The sequence below is a fragment of the Procambarus clarkii genome, chromosome 26, assembly GCF_040958095.1.
Source record: "Procambarus clarkii isolate CNS0578487 chromosome 26, FALCON_Pclarkii_2.0, whole genome shotgun sequence".
Lineage (NCBI taxonomy): Eukaryota > Metazoa > Arthropoda > Malacostraca > Decapoda > Cambaridae > Procambarus > Procambarus clarkii.
This window is the reverse complement of record NC_091175.1, coordinates 35,923,619-35,950,825: the sequence shown is the minus strand read 5'-3', so window position 1 is coordinate 35,950,825 and position 27,207 is coordinate 35,923,619.

Here is a 27,207-nt window from a genome sequence, read left to right as displayed (position 1 = left end):
TCACTGGGTACTTAGCTGCCTTCTGGGGTTGTTACATCATGTTTGGGATGTTGTGGGCTCAAGGAGCAGCTGATAAAGTTGGAGGGGCAGCAGGGTCGTCAGGAGCGGATGAGCGTTCGAGAAGGAAACATGGTACTCTTGACAGTTGTTCAGCTTTTCCATTTGAAAATTATTTGCATCAGCTGAAAAAGATGGTCAGATCAAGTAAAAATCCAATTGTCCAAATTACAAAAAGAATAAAGGAGGCTGAAAATACCATGATTTATAAAACATCTCCAGATAATATAATTTCTCATAAATTCCCTAACAATGTATATTCGTTATCTGGATATAATTGCTGTGAAGTGTTAAGGACTGTACACAGCCGAGGAAGTGAAGAAAATTACTTCATTGTTAGGGTATGTCCATTTCAAAGCCCAATATTTACTAGTCCTTGTGATTCAAGAATATTTGGGGCCTTCAATGTTAATCCACGTAAGGACTTTTTAAAAAAAAGTATCTAGCATTAACACATCAACAAGAGGAATGTTAATCAAGAAAACAGAAAGTACTTATATCTTCCTGTCAATACTACATGATTTATGACTAGTATGTTTCTTGTGATTATGTTTTTGATTCTTGTGCAAGCTGTAGGAATACTCATTGCTTACATTGCAAACTTTTAACTTTAGTAAAAAGTATTGTTCACCATCATAATATATTAGAATTAAGGTTAACATTGTTGTTTAGTACTACTATATAAAATTAGTGACTGCTTATTTTCTTAGACACTGATAATGTGCTGCAGAAAATGTCCCTAATCAGTTTAAATTTGTAGATGGCTGAATCTGAAAATAAATACATCGTTGTGGAAGATGAAGCAGGAGAATTGTCAATCATCCATATCAAATGGATGTTTAGTGCATCTGATGTAAGTCAATATATATATATATATATATATATATATATATATATATATATATATATATATATGTGTGTGTGTATATCACGAAAATAAACACGTGATTAAGAATGTGACAATGTCAGACCACGAAGGAAAAATGAAACAGGAAATTTCCTTAAGTACTTTCGTATATTAAATACATCTTCAGAAGGACCTTCTGAAGATGTATTTACTATACGAAAGTACTTAAGGAAATTTCCTGTTTCATTTTTCCTTCGTGGTCTGACATTGTCATATATATATATATATATCATCAGCAATATTTTTTCCATTGATAGTAATTAAATACAAGCATTGATTCATATGGTTTATATCAACAATTTCTCAATGTTTTGATGTTATACAAAGTTTCGTAATAATGAATTATATATACTCTAATTTTTATTATAGGTACTTGGGAACTTGCCCTAAAACACCTTAAAAAGGCAGAAGAAACGTCAAATATAGAAAGTGACACAGACACAAGTTTTCACCATAGGGCAGCAAAATACAGAAGAATACCAAATGATGTGGATGGAGGTATGTAGGAATGAATGTTTAGAGTTATTCAAAATAATTGTTAAAAAAATGAAACATGATTGGTTTAATGGAACAAATAATCTTATTTACTAGGTAATATATTTTGCTAGGTAATATATTAAAAAATATATATAGATATATGTTAATAGCTTTTCTGAATGCATTAAACGTTTGTGTTTCAGACAGTGAAGATTCACCACCAAGAAAAGTAACTGTTTCCATACCCCGAAAGACTGCCGAGTGTAAGCTGACTCTAGATGAACATCAAAATAATATGATACAGGAATCAGGTAATTTAATTTAATTGAAAACATTTTATTTCTTTTTGTATGATGGTTTTCTTTTTAACAGAACAAGACAGAACTGGTCAGAACTGGACTGAACTATTTGGTAAATATTTTCTATACAATGCTAATACGCTTCCGTCCCTGACAGAATCTTGTGGGACAAGCAAGTCTGTCTACAGGCCCAGTAAAATACCTTCCCCTCAAACTCCAAGACAAGACAGAACTGGTAAGCTTTAAGTAACTGGAGAAACATTTACATACACAGATAGTAACATATACTTGTGGATGATTTTAATGTAATATATTTTTGCCAGCCTTCAGGGTGATGGAAACAGTTGATAACATTAATGGTGTTGCTTCATTGTGTGAAACAAAATTTTTTAATGCATTCATAAAAGCTATAGGCTAATGTAATAATTCAATAATTACTATTTGTAGTTTTATGTATTTAAAACTATTTGGTAAATATCGGGATTTGAGCAATATCATATTTATTATTTGGTTTTTAAATTTAATACTTATAATTTCATATCATTTCAGAGACAACGAGTGATCTGGGCTTCGAACTCAACAGGAAAGGCTTCCGTAGACCTGCTTCTTTGCTACGTAATAGAGACGAAAATTCGAATGATTATTTGGTGGCTAGCTCTCCTTTCGAAAAATCTAGTAAGTATTGATTTATTATGTGTTTATTCTTTATTTTTTTTTACATATACAAGAAAATACATTGGGGGAGAGTACAGACTTGAAGTTTTACATTCTTGTAAAGCAACTAAGTAGATGATGGTAGTATCATCATCAAACAATACAGGTTTAATCATGTTAGAGACATAAAGCAGATCATTGATGTATATAACAAATAGGAGGGGTCTAAGGATGCTGCCCTGTGTCACCCCTATCATAGAATGGGAGAGGTTACATAATTGAAGGCTACATATTGGTGTCTGTCACTAAAATAGGATCCACTAAGGATCAATACATATATCATATATATGCAACAGTAAATGCTTGTTCTAATAACCCTTTCTATTTTTTTATTTTTTTTTTTGCAGTAACAGAAAAAATGGAATATATATGAAGAAATTGTCAAAATTGACATTTTTATCAGGGGATATCCTGAATATCGTCAAAATGATGAAAACCCGTATGTCCAAAACACATGGAGATATACCAATCCTGGAAGACATTCTTTCACCCCCACTTGAAACTGTTGAGCAGGTGGCAAGTCTTTCACACGAGCTAAAAGTTAACATTGAATATAAAAAGAGTATGGTAAGTGTTGCTTAATTCTTTTAGCCTGAGTATGGTAAGTGTTGCTTAATTTTTTTAGCCTTGTACATATGTCTTTTGATTAGTTTTTTGGGGGATGAAGGAGGGGGGGGCACAGAATTGATTGTTCAGTGTTATGTTTAAGGTACAAATACAACAAAAGCAAAAGTTACTCAAATTCGTGGATTTTTGTAATAGTTAAGAAGGAAAATAGTTTAATGGTATTTATTTATTACAATTGGAAATTAGAAAATCTAATGTTGAGATTGAAAGATATATATTATTCTCTATTACCTTACAGCTTATGCATTATTTTAACAGGTCCAGACGCTGTCTCAAATGGGCGGTGCAAACTGTGGAGACACAGTGAGACAAATGATGAAGAGGATAGGGACCTATGGGGTCTGATCTCAGTATTCACTCGTTGGGCGCAAGAAGAAACGTGTCTTCAAAACCTTGGATGTTTGTAATGTAATAATAAGTACGTAAATTTGACATTTTTTGTATTATATATGTATAAATATATATATATATATATATATATATATATATATATATATATATATATATATATATATATATATACATATATATATATATATATATATATATATATATATATATATATATATATATATATATATATATATATATATATATATATATATATATATATATATATATATATATAACTGAAAACTCACACCCCAGAAGTGACTCGAACCCATACTCCCAGGAGCAACGCAACTGGTATGTACAAGACGCCTTAATCCACTTGACCATCACGACCGGACAAAATGAGATGATAGCCGAAGCTATTTGAACCACCCCACCGCCGGCACTCGGATGGTAATCTTGGGCATAGCATTTTACCAAATCACCTCATTCTTTGGGGCACACGTGAGGAACACAAATGCGAACAAGCCTGAATGGTCCCCAGGACAATATGCAACTGAAAACTCACACCCCAGAAGTAACTCGAACCCATACTCCCAGGAGCAACGCAACTGGTATGTACAAGACGCCTTAATCCACTTGACCATCACGACCGGACAAAATGAGATGATAGCCGAAGCTATTTGAACCACCCCACCGCCGGCACTCGGATGGTAATCTTGGGCATAGCATTTTACCAAATCACCTCATTCTTTGGGGCACACGTGAGGAACACAAATGCGAACAAGCCTGAATGGTCCCCAGGACAATATGCAACTGAAAACTCACACCCCAGAAGTAACTCGAACCCATACTCCCAGGAGCAACGCAACTGGTATGTACAAGACGCCTTAATCCACTTGCCTATCACGACCGGACAAAATGAGGTGATAGCCGAAGCTATTTGAACCACCCCACCGCCGGCACTCGGATGGTAATCTTGGGCATAGCATTTTACCAAATCACCTCATTCTTTGGGGCACACGTGAGGAACACAAATGCGAACAAGCCTGAATGGTCCCCAGGACAATATGCAACTGAAAACTCACACCCCAGAAGTGACTCGAACCCATACTCCCAGGAGCAACGCAACTGGTATGTACAAGACGCCTTAATCCACTTGACCATCACGACCGGACAAAATGAGGTGATAGCCGAAGCTATTTGAACCACCCCACCGCCGGCACTCGGATGGTAATCTTGGGCATAGCATTTTACCAAATCACCTCATTCTTTGGGGCACACGTGAGGAACACAAATGCGAACAAGCCTGAATGGTCCCCAGGACAATATGCAACTGAAAACTCACACCCCAGAAGTGACTCGAACCCATACTCCCAGGAGCAACGCAACTGGTATGTACAAGACGCCTTAATCCACTTGACCATCACGACCGGACAAAATGAGGTGATAGCCGAAGCTATTTGAACCACCCCACCGCCGGCACTCGAATGGTAATCTTGGGCATAGCATTTTACCAAATCACCTCATTCTTTGGGGCACACGTGAGGAACACAAATGCGAACAAGCCTGAATGGTCCCCAGGACAATATGCAACTGAAAACTCACACCCCAGAAGTGACTCGAACCCATACTCCCAGGAGCAACGCAACTGGTATGTACAAGACGCCTTAATCCACTTGACCATCACGACCGGACAAAATGAGGTGATAGCCGAAGCTATTTGAACCACCCCACCGCCGGCACTCGGATGGTAATCTTGGGCATAGCATTTTACCAAATCACCTCATTCTTTGGGGCACACGTGAGGAACACAAATGCGAACAAGCCTGAATGGTCCCCAGGACAATATGCAACTGAAAACTCACACCCCAGAAGTGCCTTGAACCCATACTCCCAGGAGCAACGCAACTGGTATGTACAAGACGCCTTAATCCACTTGACCATCACGACCGGACAAAATGAGGTGATAGCCGAAGCTATTTGAACCACCCCACCGCCGGCACTCGGATGGTAATCTTGGGCATAGCATTTTACCAAATCACCTCATTCTTTGGGGCACACGTGAGGAACACAAATGCGAACAAGCCTGAATGGTCCCCAGGACAATATGCAACTGAAAACTCACACCCCAGAAGTGACTCGAACCCATACTCCCAGGAGCAACGCAACTGGTATGTACAAGATGCCTTAATCCACTTGACCATCACGACCGGACAAAATGAGGTGATAGCCGAAGCTATTTGAACCACCCCACCGCCGGCACTCGGATGGTAATCTTGGGCATAGCATTTTACCAAATCACCTCATTCTTTGGGGCACACGTGAGGAACACAAATGCGAACAAGCCTGAATGGTCCCCAGGACAATATGCAACTGAAAACTCACACCCCAGAAGTGACTCGAACCCATACTCCCAGGAGCAACGCAACTGGTATGTACAAGACGCCTTAATCCACTTGACCATCACGACCGGACAAAATGAGGTGATAGCCGAAGCTATTTGAACCACCCCACCGATGGCACTCGGATGGTAATCTTGGGCATAGCATTTTACCAAATCACCTCATTCTTTGGGGCACACGTGAGGAACACAAATGCGAACAAGCCTGAATGGTCCCCAGGACAATATGCAACTGAAAACTCACACCCCAGAAGTGACTCGAACCCATACTCCCAGGAGCAACGCAACTGGTATGTACAAGACGCCTTAATCCACTTGACCATCACGACCGGACAAAATGAGGTGATAGCCGAAGCTATTTGAACCACCCCACCGCCGGCACTCGGATGGTAATCTTGGGCATAGCATTTTACCAAATCACCTCATTCTTTGGGGCACACGTGAGGAACACAAATGCGAACAAGCCTGAATGGTCCCCAGGACAATATGCAACTGAAAACTCACACCCCAGAAGTGACTCGAACCCATACTCCCAGGAGCAACGCAACTGGTATGTACAAGACGCCTTAATCCACTTGACCATCACAACCGGACAAAATGAGGTGATAGCCGAAGCTATTTGAACCACCCCACCGCCGGCACTCGGATGGTAATCTTGGGCATAGCATTTTACCAAATCACCTCATTCTTTGGGGCACACGTGAGGAACACAAATGCGAACAAGCCTGAATGGTCCCCAGGACAATATGCAACTGAAAACTCACACCCCAGAAGTGACTCGAACCCATACTCCCAGGAGCAACGCAACTGGTATGTACAAGACGCCTTAATCCACTTGACCATCACGACCGGACAAAATGAGGTGATAGCCGAAGCTATTTGAACAACCCCACCGCCGGCACTCGGATGGTAATCTTGGGCATAGCATTTTACCAAATCACCTCATTCTTTGGGGCACACGTGAGGAACACAAATGCGAACAAGCCTGAATGGTCCCCAGGACAATATGCAACTGAAAACTCACACCCCAGAAGTGACTCGAACCCATACTCCCAGGAGCAACGCAACTGGTATGTACAAGACGCCTTAATCCACTTGACCATCACGACCGGACAAAATGAGGTGATAGCCGAAGCTATTTGAACCACCCCACCGCCGGCACTCGGATGGTAATCTTGGGCATAGCATTTTACCAAATCACCTCATTCTTTGGGGCACACGTGAGGAACACAAATGCGAACAAGCCTGAATGGTCCCCAGGACAATATGCAACTGAAAACTCACACCCCAGAAGTGACTCGAACCCATACTCCCAGGAGCAACGCAACTGGTATGTACAAGACGCCTTAATCCACTTGACCATCACGACCGGACAAAATGAGGTGATAGCCGAAGCTATTTGAACCACCCCACCGCCGGCACTCGGATGGTAATCTTGGGCATAGCATTTTACCAAATCACCTCATTCTTTGGGGCACACGTGAGGAACACAAATGCGAACAAGCCTGAATGGTCCCCAGGACAATATGCAACTGAAAACTCACACCCCAGAAGTGACTCGAACCCATACTCCCAGGAGCAACGCAACTGGTATGTACAAGACGCCTTAATCCACTTGACCATCACGACCGGACAAAATGAGGTGATAGCCGAAGCTATTTGAACCACCCCACCGCCGGCACTCGAATGGTAATCTTGGGCATAGCATTTTACCAAATCACCTCATTCTTTGGGGCACACGTGAGGAACACAAATGCGAACAAGCCTGAATGGTCCCCAGGACAATATGCAACTGAAAACTCACACCCCAGAAGTGACTCGAACCCATACTCCCAGGAGCAACGCAACTGGTATGTACAAGACGCCTTAATCCACTTGACCATCACGACCGGACAAAATGAGGTGATAGCCGAAGCTATTTGAACCACCCCACCGCCGGCACTCGGATGGTAATCTTGGGCATAGCATTTTACCAAATCACCTCATTCTTTGGGGCACACGTGAGGAACACAAATGCGAACAAGCCTGAATGGTCCCCAGGACAATATGCAACTGAAAACTCACACCCCAGAAGTGACTCGAACCCATACTCCCAGGAGCAACGCAACTGGTATGTACAAGACGCCTTAATCCACTTGACCATCACGACCGGACAAAATGAGGTGATAGCCGAAGCTATTTGAACCACCCCACCGCCGGCACTCGGATGGTAATCTTGGGCATAGCATTTTACCAAATCACCTCATTCTTTGGGGCACACGTGAGGAACACAAATGCGAACAAGCCTGAATGGTCCCCAGGACAATATGCAACTGAAAACTCACACCCCAGAAGTGCCTCGAACCCATACTCCCAGGAGCAACGCAACTGGTATGTACAAGACGCCTTAATCCACTTGACCATCACGATCGGACAAAATGAGGTGATAGCCGAAGCTATTTGAACCACCCCACCGCCGGCACTCGGATGGTAATCTTGGGCATAGCATTTTACCAAATCACCTCATTCTTTGGGGCACACGTGAGGAACACAAATGCGAACAAGCCTGAATGGTCCCCAGGACAATATGCAACTGAAAACTCACACCCCAGAAGTGACTCGAACCCATACTCCCAGGAGCAACGCAACTGGTATGTACAAGACGCCTTAATCCACTTGACCATCACGACCGGACAAAATGAGGTGATAGCCGAAGCTATTTGAACCACTCCACCGCCGGCACTCGGATGGTAATCTTGGGCATAGCATTTTACCAAATCACCTCATTCTTTGGGGCACACGTGAGGAACACAAATGCGAACAAGCCTGAATGGTCCCCAGGACAATATGCAACTGAAAACTCACACCCCAGAAGTGACTCGAACCCATACTCCCAGGAGCAACGCAACTGGTATGTACAAGACGCCTTAATCCACTTGACCATCACGACCGGACAAAATGAGGTGATAGCCGAAGCTATTTGAACCACCCCACCGCCGGCACTCGGATGGTAATCTTGGGCATAGCATTTTACCAAATCACCTCATTCTTTGGGGCACAAGTGAGGAACACAAATGCGAACAAGCCTGAATGGTCCCCAGGACAATATGCAACTGAAAACTCACACCCCAGAAGTGACTCGAACCCATACTCCCAGGAGCAACGCAACTGGTATGTACAAGACGCCTTAATCCACTTGACCATCACGACCGGACAAAATGAGGTGATAGCCGAAGCTATTTGAACCACCCCACCGCCGGCACTCGGATGGTAATCTTGGGCATAGCATTTTACCAAATCACCTCATTCTTTGGGGCACACGTGAGGAACACAAATGCGAACAAGCCTGAATGGTCCCCAGGACAATATGCAACTGAAAACTCACACCCCAGAAGTGACTCGAACCCATACTCCCAGGAGCAACGCAACTGGTATGTACAAGACGCCTTAATCCACTTGACCATCACGACCGGACAAAATGAGGTGATAGCCGAAGCTATTTGAACCACCCCACCGCCGGCACTCGGATGGTAATCTTGGGCATAGCATTTTACCAAATCACCTCATTCTTTGGGGCACACGTGAGGAACACAAATGCGAACAAGCCTGAATGGTCCCCAGGACAATATGCAACTGAAAACTCACACCCCAGAAGTGACTCGAACCCATACTCCCAGGAGCAACGCAACTGGTATGTACAAGACGCCTTAATCCACTTGACCATCACGACCGGACAAAATGAGGTGATAGCCGAAGCTATTTGAACCACCCCACCGCCGGCACTCGGATGGTAATCTTGGGCATAGCATTTTACCAAATCACCTCATTCTTTGGGGCACACGTGAGGAACACAAATGCGAACAAGCCTGAATGGTCCCCAGGACAATATGCAACTGAAAACTCACACCCCAGAAGTGACTCGAACCCATACTCCCAGGGGCGACGCAACTGGTATGTACAAGACGCCTTAATCCACTTGACCATCACGACCGGACAAAATGAGGTGATAGCCGAAGCTATTTGAACCACCCCACCGCCGGCACTCGGATGGTAATCTTGGGCATAGCATTTTACCAAATCACCTCATTCTTTGGGGCACACGTGAGGAACACAAATGCGAACAAGCCTGAATGGTCCCCAGGACAATATGCAACTGAAAACTCACACCCCAGAAGTGACTCGAACCCATACTCCCAGGAGCAACGCAACTGGTATGTACAAGACGCCTTAATCCACTTGACCATCACGACCGGACAAAATGAGGTGATAGCCGAAGCTATTTGAACCACCCCACCGCCGGCACTCGGATGGTAATCTTGGGCATAGCATTTTACCAAATCACCTCATTCTTTGGGGCACACGTGAGGAACACAAATGCGAACAAGCCTGAATGGTCCCCAGGACAATATGCAACTGAAAACTCACACCCCAGAAGTGACTCGAACCCATACTCCCAGGAGCAACGCAACTGGTATGTACAAGACGCCTTAATCCACTTGACCATCACGACCGGACAAAATGAGGTGATAGCCGAAGCTATTTGAACCACCCCACCGCCGGCACTCGGATGGTAATCTTGGGCATAGCATTTTACCAAATCACCTCATTCTTTGGGGCACACGTGAGGAACACAAATGCGAACAAGCCTGAATGGTCCCCAGGACAATATGCAACTGAAAACTCACACCCCAGAAGTGACTCGAACCCATACTCCCAGGAGCAACGCAACTGGTATGTACAAGACGCCTTAATCCACTTGACCATCACGACCGGACAAAATGAGGTGATAGCCGAAGCTATTTGAACCACCCCACCGCCGGCACTCGGATGGTAATCTTGGGCATAGCATTTTACCAAATCACCTCATTCTTTGGGGCACACGTGAGGAACACAAATGCGAACAAGCCTGAATGGTCCCCAGGACAATATGCAACTGAAAACTCACACCCCAGAAGTGACTCGAACCCATACTCCCAGGAGCAACGCAACTGGTATGTACAAGACGCCTTAATCCACTTGACCATCACGACCGGACAAAATGAGGTGATAGCCGAAGCTATTTGAACCACCCCACCGCCGGCACTCGGATGGTAATCTTGGGCATAGCATTTTACCAAATCACCTCATTCTTTGGGGCACACGTGAGGAACACAAATGCGAACAAGCCTGAATGGTTCCCAGGACAATATGCAACTGAAAACTCACACCCCAGAAGTGACTCGAACCCATACTCCCAGGAGCAACGCAACTGGTATGTACAAGACGCCTTAATCCACTTGACCATCACGACCGGACAAAATGAGGTGATAGCCGAAGCTATTTGAACCACCCCACCGCCGGCACTCGGATGGTAATCTTGGGCATAGCATTTTACCAAATCACCTCATTCTTTGGGGCACACGTGAGGAACACAAATGCGAACAAGCCTGAATGGTCCCCAGGACAATATGCAACTGAAAACTCACACCCCAGAAGTGACTCGAACCCATACTCCCAGGAGCAACGCAACTGGTATGTACAAGACGCCTTAATCCACTTGACCATCACGACCGGACAAAATGAGGTGATAGCCGAAGCTATTTGAACCACCCCACCGCCGGCACTCGAATGGTAATCTTGGGCATAGCATTTTACCAAATCACCTCATTCTTTGGGGCACACGTGAGGAACACAAATGCGAACAAGCCTGAATGGTCCCCAGGACAATATGCAACTGAAAACTCACACCCCAGAAGTGACTCGAACCCATACTCCCAGGAGCAACGCAACTGGTATGTACAAGACGCCTTAATCCACTTGACCATCACGACCGGACAAAATGAGGTGATAGCCGAAGCTATTTGAACCACCCCACCGCCGGCACTCGGATGGTAATCTTGGGCATAGCATTTTACCAAATCACCTCATTCTTTGGGGCACACGTGAGGAACACAAATGCGAACAAGCCTGAATGGTCCCCAGGACAATATGCAACTGAAAACTCACACCCCAGAAGTGCCTCGAACCCATACTCCCAGGAGCAACGCAACTGGTATGTACAAGACGCCTTAATCCACTTGACCATCACGACCGGACAAAATGAGGTGATAGCCGAAGCTATTTGAACCACCCCACCGCCGGCACTCGGATGGTAATCTTGGGCATAGCATTTTACCAAATCACCTCATTCTTTGGGGCACACGTGAGGAACACAAATGCGAACAAGCCTGAATGGTCCCCAGGACAATATGCAACTGAAAACTCACACCCCAGAAGTGACTCGAACCCATACTCCCAGGAGCAACGCAACTGGTATGTACAAGACGCCTTAATCCACTTGACCATCACGACCGGACAAAATGAGGTGATAGCCGAAGCTATTTGAACCACTCCACCGCCAGCACTCGGATGGTAATCTTGGGCATAGCATTTTACCAAATCACCTCATTCTTTGGGGCACACGTGAGGAACACAAATGCGAACAAGCCTGAATGGTCCCCAGGACAATATGCAACTGAAAACTCACACCCCAGAAGTGACTCGAACCCATACTCCCAGGAGCAACGCAACTGGTATGTACAAGACGCCTTAATCCACTTGACCATCACGACCGGACAAAATGAGGTGATAGCCGAAGCTATTTGAACCACCCCACCGCCGGCACTCGGATGGTAATCTTGGGCATAGCATTTTACCAAATCACCTCATTCTTTGGGGCACAAGTGAGGAACACAAATGCGAACAAGCCTGAATGGTCCCCAGGACAATATGCAACTGAAAACTCACACCCCAGAAGTGACTCGAACCCATACTCCCAGGAGCAACGCAACTGGTATGTACAAGACGCCTTAATCCACTTGACCATCACGACCGGACAAAATGAGGTGATAGCCGAAGCTATTTGAACCACCCCACCGCCGGCACTCGGATGGTAATCTTGGGCATAGCATTTTACCAAATCACCTCATTCTTTGGGGCACACGTGAGGAACACAAATGCGAACAAGCCTGAATGGTCCCCAGGACAATATGCAACTGAAAACTCACACCCCAGAAGTGACTCGAACCCATACTCCCAGGAGCAACGCAACTGGTATGTACAAGACGCCTTAATCCACTTGACCATCACGACCGGACAAAATGAGGTGATAGCCGAAGCTATTTGAACCACCCCACCGCCGGCACTCGGATGGTAATCTTGGGCATAGCATTTTACCAAATCACCTCATTCTTTGGGGCACACGTGAGGAACACAAATGCGAACAAGCCTGAATGGTCCCCAGGACAATATGCAACTGAAAACTCACACCCCAGAAGTGACTCGAACCCATACTCCCAGGAGCAACGCAACTGGTATGTACAAGACGCCTTAATCCACTTGACCATCACGACCGGACAAAATGAGGTGATAGCCGAAGCTATTTGAACCACCCCACCGCCGGCACTCGGATGGTAATCTTGGGCATAGCATTTTACCAAATCACCTCATTCTTTGGGGCACACGTGAGGAACACAAATGCGAACAAGCCTGAATGGTCCCCAGGACAATATGCAACTGAAAACTCACACCCCAGAAGTGACTCGAACCCATACTCCCAGGGGCGACGCAACTGGTATGTACAAGACGCCTTAATCCACTTGACCATCACGACCGGACAAAATGAGGTGATAGCCGAAGCTATTTGAACCACCCCACCGCCAGCACTCGGATGGTAATCTTGGGCATAGCATTTTACCAAATCACCTCATTCTTTGGGGCACACGTGAGGAACACAAATGCGAACAAGCCTGAATGGTCCCCAGGACAATATGCAACTGAAAACTCACACCCCAGAAGTGACTCGAACCCATACTCCCAGGAGCAACGCAACTGGTATGTACAAGACGCCTTAATCCACTTGACCATCAGTTGCATATTGTCTTGGGGACCATTCAGGCTTGTTCGCATTTGTGTTCCTCACGTGTGCCCCAAAGAATGAGGTGATTTGGTAAAATGCTATGCCCAAGATTTCCATCCGAGTGCCGGCGGTGGGGTGGTTCAAATAGCTTCGGCTATCACCTCATTTTGTCCGGTCGTGATGGTCAAGTGGATTAAGGCGTCTTGTACATACCAGTTGCGTTGCTCCTGGGAGTATGGGTTCGAGTCACTTCTGGGGTGTGAGTTTTCAGTTGCATATTGTCCTGGGGACCATTCAGGCTTGTTCGCATTTGTGTTCCTCACGTGTGCCCCAAAGAATGAGGTGATTTGGTAAAATGCTATGCCCAAGATTACCATCCGAGTGCCGGCGGTGGGGTGGTTCAAATAGCTTCGGCTATCACCTCATTTTGTCCGGTCGTGATGGTCAAGTGGATTAAGGCGTCTTGTACATACCAGTTGCGTTGCTCCTGGGAGTATGGGTTCGAGTCACTTCTGGGGTGTGAGTTTTCAGTTGCATATTGTCCTGGGGACCATTCAGGCTTGTTCGCATTTGTGTTCCTCACGTGTGCCCCAAAGAATGAGGTGATTTGGTAAAATGCTATGCCCAAGATTACCATCCGAGTGCCGGCGGTGGGGTGGTTCAAATAGCTTCGGCTATCTCCTCATTTTGTCCGGTCGTGATGGTCAAGTGGATTAAGGCGTCTTGTACATACCAGTTGCGTTGCTCCTGGGAGTATGGGTTCGAGTCACTTCTGGGGTGTGAGTTTTCAGTTGCATATTGTCCTGGGGACCATTCAGGCTTGTTCGCATTTGTGTTCCTCACGTGTGCCCCAAAGAATGAGGTGATTTGGTAAAATGCTATGCCCAAGATTACCATCCGAGTGCCGGCGGTGGGGTGGTTCAAATAGCTTCGGCTATCACCTCATTTTGTCCGGTCGTGATGGTCAAGTGGATTAAGACGTCTTGTACATACCAGTTGCGTTGCTCCTGGGAGTATGGGTTCGAGTCACTTCTGGGGTGTGAGTTTTCAGTTGCATATTGTCCTGGGGACCATTCAGGCTTGTTCGCATTTGTGTTCCTCACGTGTGCCCCAAAGAATGAGGTGATTTGGTAAAATGCTATGCCCAAGATTACCATCCGAGTGCCGGCGGTGGGGTGGTTCAAATAGCTTCGGCTATCACCTCATTTTGTCCGGTCGTGATGGTCAAGTGGATTAAGGCGTCTTGTACATACCAGTTGCGTTGCTCCTGGGAGTATGGGTTCGAGTCACTTCTGGGGTGTGAGTTTTCAGTTGCATATTGTCCTGGGGACCATTCAGGCTTGTTCGCATTTGTGTTCCTCACGTGTGCCCCAAAGAATGAGGTGATTTGGTAAAATGCTATGCCCAAGATTACCATCCGAGTGCCGGCGGTGGGGTGGTTCAAATAGCTTCGGCTATCACCTCATTTTGTCCGGTCGTGATGGTCAAGTGGATTAAAGCGTCTTGTACATACCAGTTGCGTTGCTCCTGGGAGTATGGGTTCGAGTCACTTCTGGGGTGTGAGTTTTCAGTTGCATATTGTCCTGGGGACCATTCAGGCTTGTTCGCATTTGTGTTCCTCATGTGTGCCCAAAAGAATGAGGTGATTTGGTAAAATGCTATGCCCAAGATTACCATCCGAGTGCCGGCGGTGGGGTGGTTCAAATAGCTTCGGCTATCACCTCATTTTGTCCGGTCGTGATGGTCAAGTGGATTAAGGCGTCTTGTACATACCAGTTGCGTTGCTCCTGGGAGTATGGGTTAAGTCACTTCTGGGGTGTGAGTTTTCAGTTGCATATTGTCCTGGGGACCATTCAGGCTTGTTCGCATTTGTGTTCCTCACGTGTGCCCCAAAGAATGAGGTGATTTGGTAAAATGCTATGCCCAAGATTACCATTCGAGTGCCGGCGGTGGGGTGGTTCAAATAGCTTCGGCTATCACCTCATTTTGTCCGGTCGTGATGGTCAAGTGGATTAAGACGTCTTGTACATACCAGTTGCGTTGCTCCTGGGAGTATGGGTTCGAGTCACTTCTGGGGTGTGAGTTTTCAGTTGCATATTGTCCTGGGGACCATTCAGGCTTGTTCGCATTTGTGTTCCTCACGTGTGCCCCAAAGAATGAGGTGATTTGGTAAAATGCTATGCCCAAGATTACCATCCGAGTGCCGGCGGTGGGGTGGTTCAAATAGCTTCGGCTATCACCTCATTTTGTCTGGTCGTGATGGTCAAGTGGATTAAGGCGTCTTGTACATACCAGTTGCGTTGCTCCTGGGAGTATGGGTTCGAGGCACTTCTGGGGTGTGAGTTTTCAGTTGCATATTGTCCTGGGGACCATTCAGGCTCGTTCGCATTTGTGTTCCTCACGTGTGCCCCAAAGAATGAGGTGATTTGGTAAAATGCTATGCCCAAGATTACCATCCGAGTGCCGGCGGTGGGGTGGTTCAAATAGCTTCGGCTATCACCTCATTTTGTCCGGTCGTGATGGTGAAGTGGATTAAGGCGTCTTGTACATACCAGTTGCGTTGCTCCTGGGAGTATGGGTTCGAGTCACTTTTGGGGTGTGAGTTTTCAGTTGCATATTGTCCTGGGGACCATTCAGGCTTGTTCGCATTTGTGTTCCTCACGTGTGCCCCAAAGAATGAGGTGATTTGGTAAAATGCTATGCCCAAGATTACCATCCGAGTGCCGGCGGTGGGGTGGTTCAAATAGCTTCAGCTATCACCTCATTTTGTCCGGTCGTGATGGTCAAGTGGATTAAGGCGTCTTGTAGATACCAGTTGCGTTGCTCCTGGGAGTATGGGTTCGAGTCACTTCTGGGGTGTGAGTTTTCAGTTGCATATTGTCCTGGGGACCATTCAGGCTTGTTCGCATTTGTGTTCCTCACGTGTGCCCCAAAGAATGAGGTGATTTGGTAAAATGCTATGCCCAAGATTACCATCCGAGTGCCGGCGGTGGGGTGGTTCAAATAGCTTCGGCTATCACCTCATTTTGTCCGGTCGTGATGGTCAAGTGGATTAAGGCGTCTTGTACATACCAGTTGCGTTGCTCCTGGGAGTATGGGTTCGAGTCACTTCTGGGTTGTGAGTTTTCAGTTGCATATTGTCCTGGGGACCATTCAGGCTTGTTCGCATTTGTGTTCCTCACGTGTGCCCCAAAGAATGAGGTGATTTGGTAAAATGCTATGCCCAAGATTACCATCCGAGTGCCGGCGGTGGGGTGGTTCAAATAGCTTCGGCTATCACCTCATTTTGTCCGGTCGTGATGGTCAAGTGGATTAAGGCGTCTTGTACATACCAGTTGCGTTGCTCCTGGGAGTATGGGTTCGAGTCACTTCTGGGGTGTGAGTTTTCAGTTGCATATTGTCCTGGGGACCATTCAGGCTTGTTCGCATTTGTGTTCCTCACGTGTGCCCCAAAGAATGAGGTGATTTGGTAAAATGCTATGCCCAAGATTACCATCGGAGTGCCGGCGGTGGGGTGGTTCAAATAGCTTCGGCTATCACCTCATTTTGTCCGGTCGTGATGGTCAAGTGGATTAAGGCGTCTTGTACATACCAGTTGCGTTGCTCCTGGGAGTATGGGTTCGAGTCACTTCTGGGGTGTGAGTTTTCAGTTGCATATTGTCCTGGGGACCATTCAGGCTTGTTCGCATTTGTGTTCCTCACGTGTGCCCCAAAGAATGAGGTGATTTGGTAAAATGCTATGCCCAAGATTACCATCCGAGTGCCGGCGGTGGAGTGGTTCAAATAGCTTCGGCTATCACCTCATTTTGTCCGGTCGTGATGGTCAAGTGGATTAAGGCGTCTTGTACATACCAGTTGCGTTGCTCCTGGGAGTATGGGTTCGAGTCACTTCTGGGGTGTGAGTTTTCAGTTGCATATTGTCCTGGGGACCATTCAGGCTTGTTCGCATTTGTGTTCCTCACGTGTGCCCCAAAGAATGAGGTGATTTGGTAAAATGCTATGCCCAAGATTACCATCCGAGTGCCGGCGGTGGGGTGGTTCAAATAGCTTCGGCTATCACCTCATTTTGTCCGGTCGTGATGGTCAAGTGGATTAAGGCGTCTTGTACATACCAGTTGCGTTGCTCCTGGGAGTATGGGTTCGAGTCACTTCTGGGGTGTGAGTTTTCAGTTGCATATTGTCCTGGGGACCATTCAGGCTTGTTCGCATTTGTGTTCCTCACGTGTGCCCCAAAGAATGAGGTGATTTGGTAAAATGCTATGCCCAAGATTACCATCCGAGTGCCGGCGGTGGGGTGGTTCAAATAGCTTCGGCTATCACCTCATTTTGTCCGGTCGTGATGGTCAAGTGGATTAAGGCGTCTTGTACATACCAGTTGCGTTGCTCCTGGGAGTATGGGTTCGAGTCACTTCTGGGGTGTGAGTTTTCAGTTGCATATTGTCCTGGGGACCATTCAGGCTTGTTCGCATTTGTGTTCCTCACGTGTGCCCCAAAGAATGAGGTGATTTGGTAAAATGCTATGCCCAAGATTACCATCCGAGTGCCGGCGGTGGGGTGGTTCAAATAGCTTCGGCTATCACCTCATTTTGTCCGGTCGTGATGGTCAAGTGGATTAAGGCGTCTTGTACATACCAGTTGCGTTGCTCCTGGGAGTATGGGTTTGAGTCACTTCTGGGGTGTGAGTTTTCAGTTGCATATTGTCCTGGGGACCATTCAGGCTTGTTCACATTTGTGTTCCTCACGTGTGCCCCAAAGAATGAGGTGATTTCGTAAAATGCTATGCCCAAGATTACCATCCGAGTGCCGGCGGTGGGGTGGTTCAAATAGCTTCGGCTATCACCTCATTTTGTCCGGTCGTGATGGTCAAGTGGATTAAGGCGTCTTGTACATACCAGTTGCGTTGCTCCTGGGAGTATGGGTTCGAGTCGCTTCTGGGGTGTGAGTTTTCAATTGCATATTGTCCTAGGGACCATTCAGGCTTGTTCGCATTTGTGTTCCTCACGTGTGCCCCAAAGAATGAGGTGATTTGGTAAAATGCTATGCCCAAGATTACCATCCGAGTGCCGGCGGTGGGGTGGTGCAAATAGCTTCGGCTATCACCTCATTTTGTCCGGTCGTGATGGTCAAGTGGATTAAGGCGTCTTGTACATACCAGTTGCGTTGCTCCTGGGAGTATGGGTTCGAGTCACTTCTGTGGTGTGAGTTTTCAGTTGCATATTGTCCTGGGGACCATTCAGGCTTGTTCGCATTTGTGTTCCTCACGTGTGCCCCAAAGAATGAGGTGATTTGGTAAAATGCTATGCCCAAGATTACCATCCGAGTGCCGGCGGTGGGGTGGTTCAAATAGCTTCGGCTATCACCTCATTTTGTCCGGTCGTGATGGTCAAGTGGATTAAGGCGTCTTGTACATACCAGTTGCGTTGCTCCTGGGAGTATGGGTTCGAGTCACTTCTGGGGTGTGAGTTTTCAGTTGCATATTGTCCTGGGGACCATTCAGGCTTGTTCGCATTTGTGTTCCTCACGTGTGCCCCAAAGAATGAGGTGATTTGGTAAAATGCTATGCCCAAGATTACCATCCGAGTGCCGGCGGTGGGGTGGTTCAAATAGCTTCGGCTATCACCTCATTTTGTCCGGTCGTGATGGTCAAGTGGATTAAGGCGTCTTGTACATACCAGTTGCGTTGCTCCTGGGAGTATGGGTTCGAGTCACTTCTGGGGTGTGAGTTTTCAGTTGCATATTGTCCTGGGGACCATTCAGGCTTGTTCGCATTTGTGTTCCTCACGTGTGCCCCAAAGAATGAGGTGATTTGGTAAAATGCTATGCCCAAGATTACCATCCGAGTGCCGGCGGTGGGGTGGTTCAAATAGCTTCGGCTATCACCTCATTTTGTCCGGTCGTGATGGTCAAGTGGATTAAGGCGTCTTGTACATACCAGTTGCGTTGCTCCTGGGAGTATGGGTTCGAGTCACTTCTGGGGTGTGAGTTTTCAGTTGCATATTGTCCTGGGGACCATTCAGGCTTGTTCGCATTTGTGTTCCTCACGTGTGCCCCAAAGAATGAGGTGATTTGGTAAAATGCTATGCCCAAGATTACCATCGGAGTGCCGGCGGTGGGGTGGTTCAAATAGCTTCGGCTATCACCTCATTTTGTCCGGTCGTGATGGTCAAGTGGATTAAGGCGTCTTGTACATACCAGTTGCGTTGCTCCTGGGAGTATGGGTTCGAGTCACTTCTGGGGTGTGAGTTTTCAGTAGCATATTGTCCTGGGGACCATTCAGGCTTGTTCACATTTGTGTTCCTCACGTGTGCCCCAAAGAATGAGGTGATTTGGTAAAATGCTATGCCCAAGATTACCATCCGAGTGCCGACGGTGGGGTGGTTCAAATAGCTTCGGCTATCACCTCATTTTGTCCGGTCGTGATGGTCAAGTGGATTAAGACGTCTTGTACATACCAGTTGCGTTGCTCCTGGGAATATGGGTTCGAGTCACTTCTGGGGTGTGAGTTTTCAATTGCATATTGTCCTAGGGACCATTCAGGCTTGTTCGCATTTGTGTTCCTCACGTGTGCCCCAAAGAATGAGGTGATTTGGTAAAATGCTATGCCCAAGATTACCATCCGAGTGCCGGCGGTGGGGTGGTGCAAATAGCTTCGGCTATCACCTCATTTTGTCCGGTCGTGATGGTCAAGTGGATTAAGGCGTCTTGTACATACCAGTTGCGTTGCTCCTGGGAGTATGGGTTCGAGTCACTTCTGGGGTGTGAGTTTTCAGTTGCATATTGTCCTGGGGACCATTCAGGCTTGTTCGCATTTGTGTTCCTCACGTGTGCCCCAAAGAATGAGGTGATTTGGTAAAATGCTATGCCCAAGATTACCATCGGAGTGCCGGCGGTGGGGTGGTTCAAATAGCTTCGGCTATCACCTCATTTTGTCCGGTCGTGATGGTCAAGTGGATTAAGGCGTCTTGTACATACCAGTTGCGTTGCTCCTGGGAGTATGGGTTCGAGTCACTTCTGGGGTGTGAGTTTTCAGTTGCATATTGTCCTGGGGACCATTCAGGCTTGTTCGCATTTGTGTTCCTCACGTGTGCCCCAAAGAATGAGGTGATTTGGTAAAATGCTATGCCCAAGATTACCATCCGAGTGCCGGCGGTGGGGTGGTTCAAATAGCTTCGGCTATCACCTCATTTTGTCCGGTCGTGATGGTCAAGTGGATTAAGGCGTCTTGTACATACCAGTTGCGTTGCTCCTGGGAGTATGGGTTCGAGTCACTTCTGGGGTGTGAGTTTTCAGTTGCATATTGTCCTGGGGACCATTCAGGCTTGTTCGCATTTGTGTTCCTCACGTGTGCCCCAAAGAATGAGGTGATTTGGTAAAATGCTATGCCCAAGATTACCATCGGAGTGCCGGCGGTGGGGTGGTTCAAATAGCTTCGGCTATCACCTCATTTTGTCCGGTCGTGATGGTCAAGTGGATTAAGGCGTCTTGTACATACCAGTTGCGTTGCTCCTGGGAGTATGGGTTCGAGTCACTTCTGGGGTGTGAGTTTTCAGTAGCATATTGTCCTGGGGACCATTCAGGCTTGTTCACATTTGTGTTCCTCACGTGTGCCCCAAAGAATGAGGTGATTTGGTAAAATGCTATGCCCAAGATTACCATCCGAGTGCCGACGGTGGGGTGGTTCAAATAGCTTCGGCTATCACCTCATTTTGTCCGGTCGTGATGGTCAAGTGGATTAAGACGTCTTGTACATACCAGTTGCGTTGCTCCTGGGAGTATGGGTTCGAGTCACTTCTGGGGTGTGAGTTTTCAATTGCATATTGTCCTAGGGACCATTCAGGCTTGTTCGCATTTGTGTTCCTCACGTGTGCCCCAAAGAATGAGGTGATTTGGTAAAATGCTATGCCCAAGATTACCATCCGAGTGCCGGCGGTGGGGTGGTGCAAATAGCTTCGGCTATCACCTCATTTTGTCCGGTCGTGATGGTCAAGTGGATTAAGGCGTCTTGTACATACCAGTTGCGTTGCTCCTGGGAGTATGGGTTCGAGTCACTTCTGGGGTGTGAGTTTTCAGTTGCATATTGTCCTGGGGACCATTCAGGCTTGTTCGCATTTGTGTTCCTCACGTGTGCCCCAAAGAATGAGGTGATTTGGTAAAATGCTATGCCCAAGATTACCATCGGAGTGCCGGCGGTGGGGTGGTTCAAATAGCTTCGGCTATCACCTCATTTTGTCCGGTCGTGATGGTCAAGTGGATTAAGGCGTCTTGTACATACCAGTTGCGTTGCTCCTGGGAGTATGGGTTCGAGTCACTTCTGGGGTGTGAGTTTTCAGTTGCATATTGTCCTGGGGACCATTCAGGCTTGTTCGCATTTGTGTTCCTCACGTGTGCCCCAAAGAATGAGGTGATTTGGTAAAATGCTATGCCCAAGATTACCATCCGAGTGCCGGCGGTGGGGTGGTTCAAATAGCTTCGGCTATCACCTCATTTTGTCCGGTCGTGATGGTCAAGTGGATTAAGGCGTCTTGTACATACCAGTTGCGTTGCTCCTGGGAGTATGGGTTCGAGTCACTTCTGGGGTGTGAGTTTTCAGTTGCATATTGTCCTGGGGACCATTCAGGCTTGTTCGCATTTGTGTTCCTCACGTGTGCCCCAAAGAATGAGGTGATTTGGTAAAATGCTATGCCCAAGATTACCATCGGAGTGCCGGCGGTGGGGTGGTTCAAATAGCTTCGGCTATCACCTCATTTTGTCCGGTCGTGATGGTCAAGTGGATTAAGGCGTCTTGTACATACCAGTTGCGTTGCTCCTGGGAGTATGGGTTCGAGTCACTTCTGGGGTGTGAGTTTTCAGTTGCATATTGTCCTGGGGACCATTCAGGCTTGTTCGCATTTGTGTTCCTCACGTGTGCCCCAAAGAATGAGGTGATTTGGTAAAATGCTATGCCCAAGATTACCATCCGAGTGCCGGCGGTGGAGTGGTTCAAATAGCTTCGGCTATCACCTCATTTTGTCCGGTCGTGATGGTCAAGTGGATTAAGGCGTCTTGTACATACCAGTTGCGTTGCTCCTGGGAGTATGGGTTCGAGTCACTTCTGGGGTGTGAGTTTTCAGTTGCATATTGTCCTGGGGACCATTCAGGCTTGTTCGCATTTGTGTTCCTCACGTGTGCCCCAAAGAATGAGGTGATTTGGTAAAATGCTATGCCCAAGATTACCATCGGAGTGCCGGCGGTGGGGTGGTTCAAATAGCTTCGGCTATCACCTCATTTTGTCCGGTCGTGATGGTCAAGTGGATTAAGGCGTCTTGTACATACCAGTTGCGTTGCTCCTGGGAGTATGGGTTCGAGTCACTTCTGGGGTGTGAGTTTTCAGTTGCATATTGTCCTGGGGACCATTCAGGCTTGTTCGCATTTGTGTTCCTCACGTGTGCCCCAAAGAATGAGGTGATTTGGTAAAATGCTATGCCCAAGATTACCATCCGAGTGCCGGCGGTGGGGTGGTTCAAATAGCTTCGGCTATCACCTCATTTTGTCCGGTCGTGATGGTCAAGTGGATTAAGGCGTCTTGTACATACCAGTTGCGTTGCTCCTGGGAGTATGGGTTCGAGTCACTTCTGGGGTGTGAGTTTTCAGTTGCATATTGTCCTGGGGACCATTCAGGCTTGTTCGCATTTGTGTTCCTCACGTGTGCCCCAAAGAATGAGGTGATTTGGTAAAATGCTATGCCCAAGATTACCATCCGAGTGCCGGCGGTGGGGTGGTTCAAATAGCTTCGGCTATCACCTCATTTTGTCCGGTCGTGATGGTCAAGTGGATTAAGGCGTCTTGTACATACCAGTTGCGTTGCTCCTGGGAGTATGGGTTTGAGTCACTTCTGGGGTGTGAGTTTTCAGTTGCATATTGTCCTGGGGACCATTCAGGCTTGTTCACATTTGTGTTCCTCACGTGTGCCCCAAAGAATGAGGTGATTTCGTAAAATGCTATGCCCAAGATTACCATCCGAGTGCCGGCGGTGGGGTGGTTCAAATAGCTTCGGCTATCACCTCATTTTGTCCGGTCGTGATGGTCAAGTGGATTAAGGCGTCTTGTACATACCAGTTGCGTTGCTCCTGGGAGTATGGGATCGAGTCACTTCTGGGGTGTGAGTTTTCAATTGCATATTGTCCTAGGGACCATTCAGGCTTGTTCGCATTTGTGTTCCTCACGTGTGCCCCAAAGAATGAGGTGATTTGGTAAAATGCTATGCCCAAGATTACCATCCGAGTGCCGGCGGTGGGGTGGTGCAAATAGCTTCGGCTATCACCTCATTTTGTCCGGTCGTGATGGTCAAGTAGATTAAGGCGTCTTGTACATACCAGTTGCGTTGCTCCTGGGAGTATGGGTTCGAGTCATTTCTGGGGTGTGAGTTTTCAGTTGCATATTGTCCTGGGGACCATTCAGGCTTGTTCGCATTTGTGTTCCTCACGTGTGCCCCAAAGAATGAGGTGATTTGGTAAAATGCTATGCCCAAGATTACCATCCGAGTGCCGGAGGTGGGGTGGTTCAAATAGCTTCGGTTATCACCTCATTTTGTCCGGTCGTGATGGTCAAGTGGATTAAGGCGTCTTATACATACCAGTTGCGTTGCTCCTGGGAGTATGGGTTCGAGTCACTTCTGGGGTGTGAGTTTTCAGTTGCATATTGTCCTGGGGACCATTCAGGCTTGTTCGCATTTGTGTTCCTCACGTGTGCCCCAAAGAATGAGGTGATTTGGTAAAATGCTATGCCCAAGATTACCATCCGAGTGCCGGCGGTGCGGTGGTTCAAATAGCTTCGGCTATCACCTCATTTTGTCCGGTCGTGATGGTCAAGTGGATTAAGGCGTCTTGTACATACCAGTTGCGTTGCTCCTGGGAGTATGGGTTCGAGTCACTTCTGGGGTGTGAGTTTTCAGTTGCATATTGTCCTGGGGACCATTCAGGCTTGTTCACATTTGTGTTCCTCATGTGTGCCCCAAAGAATGAGGTGATTTGGTAAAATGCTATGCCCAAGATTACCATCCGAGTGCCGGCGGTGGGGTGGTTCAAATAGCTTCGGCTATCACCTCATTTTGTCCGGTCGTGATGGTCAAGTGGATTAAGGCGTCTTGTACATACCAGTTGCGTTGCTCCTGGGAGTATGGGTTCGAGTCACTTCTGGGGTGTGAGTTTTCAGTTGCATATTGTCCTGGGGACCATTCAGGCTTGTTCGCATTTGTGTTCCTCACGTGTGCCCCAAAGAATGAGGTGATTTGGTAAAATGCTATGCCCAAGATTACCATCCGAGTGCCGGCGGTGGAGTGGTTCAAATAGCTTCGGCTATCACCTCATTTTGTCCGGTCGTGATGGTCAAGTGGATTAAGGCGTCTTGTACATACCAGTTGCGTTGCTCCTGGGAGTATGGGTTCGAGTCACTTCTGGGGTGTGAGTTTTCAGTTGCATATTGTCCTGGGGACCATTCAGGCTTGTTCGCATTTGTGTTCCTCACGTGTGCCCCAAAGAATGAGGTGATTTGGTAAAATGCTATGCCCAAGATTACCATCCGAGTGCCGGCGGTGGGGTGGTTCAAATAGCTTCGGCTATCACCTCATTTTGTCCGGTCGTGATGGTCAAGTGGATTAAGGCGTCTTGTACATACCAGTTGCGTTGCTCCTGGGAGTATGGGTTCGAGTCACTTCTGGGGTGTGAGTTTTCAGTTGCATATTGTCCTGGGGACCATTCAGGCTTGTTCGCATTTGTGTTCCTCACGTGTGCCCCAAAGAATGAGGTGATTTGGTAAAATGCTATGCCCAAGATTACCATCCGAGTGCCGGCGGTGGGGTGGTTCAAATAGCTTCGGCTATCACCTCATTTTGTCCGGTCGTGATGGTCAAGTGGATTAAGGCGTCTTGTACATACCAGTTGCGTTGCTCCTGGGAGTATGGGTTCGAGTCACTTCTGGGGTGTGAGTTTTCAGTTGCATATTGTCCTGGGGACCATTCAGGCTTGTTCGCATTTGTGTTCCTCACGTGTGCCCCAAAGAATGAGGTGATTTGGTAAAATGCTATGCCCAAGATTACCATCCGAGTGCCGGCGGTGGGGTGGTTCAAATAGCTTCGGCTATCACCTCATTTTGTCCGGTCGTGATGGTCAAGTGGATTAAGGCGTCTTGTACATACCAGTTGCGTTGCTCCTGGGAGTATGGGTTTGAGTCACTTCTGGGGTGTGAGTTTTCAGTTGCATATTGTCCTGGGGACCATTCAGGCTTGTTCACATTTGTGTTCCTCACGTGTGCCCCAAAGAATGAGGTGATTTCGTAAAATGCTATGCCCAAGATTACCATCCGAGTGCCGGCGGTGGGGTGGTTCAAATAGCTTCGGCTATCACCTCATTTTGTCCGGTCGTGATAGGTCAAGTGGATTAAGGCGTCTTGTACATACCAGTTGCGTTGCTCCTGGGAGTATGGGATTCGAGTCACTTCTGGGGTGTGAGTTTTCAATTGCATATTGTCCTAGGGACCATTCAGGCTTGTTCGCATTTGTGTTCCTCACGTGTGCCCCAAAGAATGAGGTGATTTGGTAAAATGCTATGCCCAAGATTACCATCCGAGTGCCGGCGGTGGGGTGGTGCAAATAGCTTCGGCTATCACCTCATTTTGTCCGGTCGTGATGGTCAAGTAGATTAAGGCGTCTTGTACATACCAGTTGCGTTGCTCCTGGGAGTATGGGTTCGAGTCATTTCTGGGGTGTGAGTTTTCAGTTGCATATTGTCCTGGGGACCATTCAGGCTTGTTCGCATTTGTGTTCCTCACGTGTGCCCCAAAGAATGAGGTGATTTGGTAAAATGCTATGCCCAAGATTACCATCCGAGTGCCGGAGGTGGGGTGGTTCAAATAGCTTCGGTTATCACCTCATTTTGTCCGGTCGTGATGGTCAAGTGGATTAAGGCGTCTTATACATACCAGTTGCGTTGCTCCTGGGAGTATGGGTTCGAGTCACTTCTGGGGTGTGAGTTTTCAGTTGCATATTGTCCTGGGGACCATTCAGGCTTGTTCGCATTTGTGTTCCTCACGTGTGCCCCAAAGAATGAGGTGATTTGGTAAAATGCTATGCCCAAGATTACCATCCGAGTGCCGGCGGTGCGGTGGTTCAAATAGCTTCGGCTATCACCTCATTTTGTCCGGTCGTGATGGTCAAGTGGATTAAGGCGTCTTGTACATACCAGTTGCGTTGCTCCTGGGAGTATGGGTTCGAGTCACTTCTGGGGTGTGAGTTTTCAGTTGCATATTGTCCTGGGGACCATTCAGGCTTGTTCACATTTGTGTTCCTCATGTGTGCCCCAAAGAATGAGGTGATTTGGTAAAATGCTATGCCCAAGATTACCATCCGAGTGCCGGCGGTGGGGTGGTTCAAATAGCTTCGGCTATCACCTCATTTTGTCCGGTCGTGATGGTCAAGTGGATTAAGGCGTCTTGTACATACCAGTTGCGTTGCTCCTGGGAGTATGGGTTCGAGTCACTTCTGTGGTGTGAGTTTTCAGTT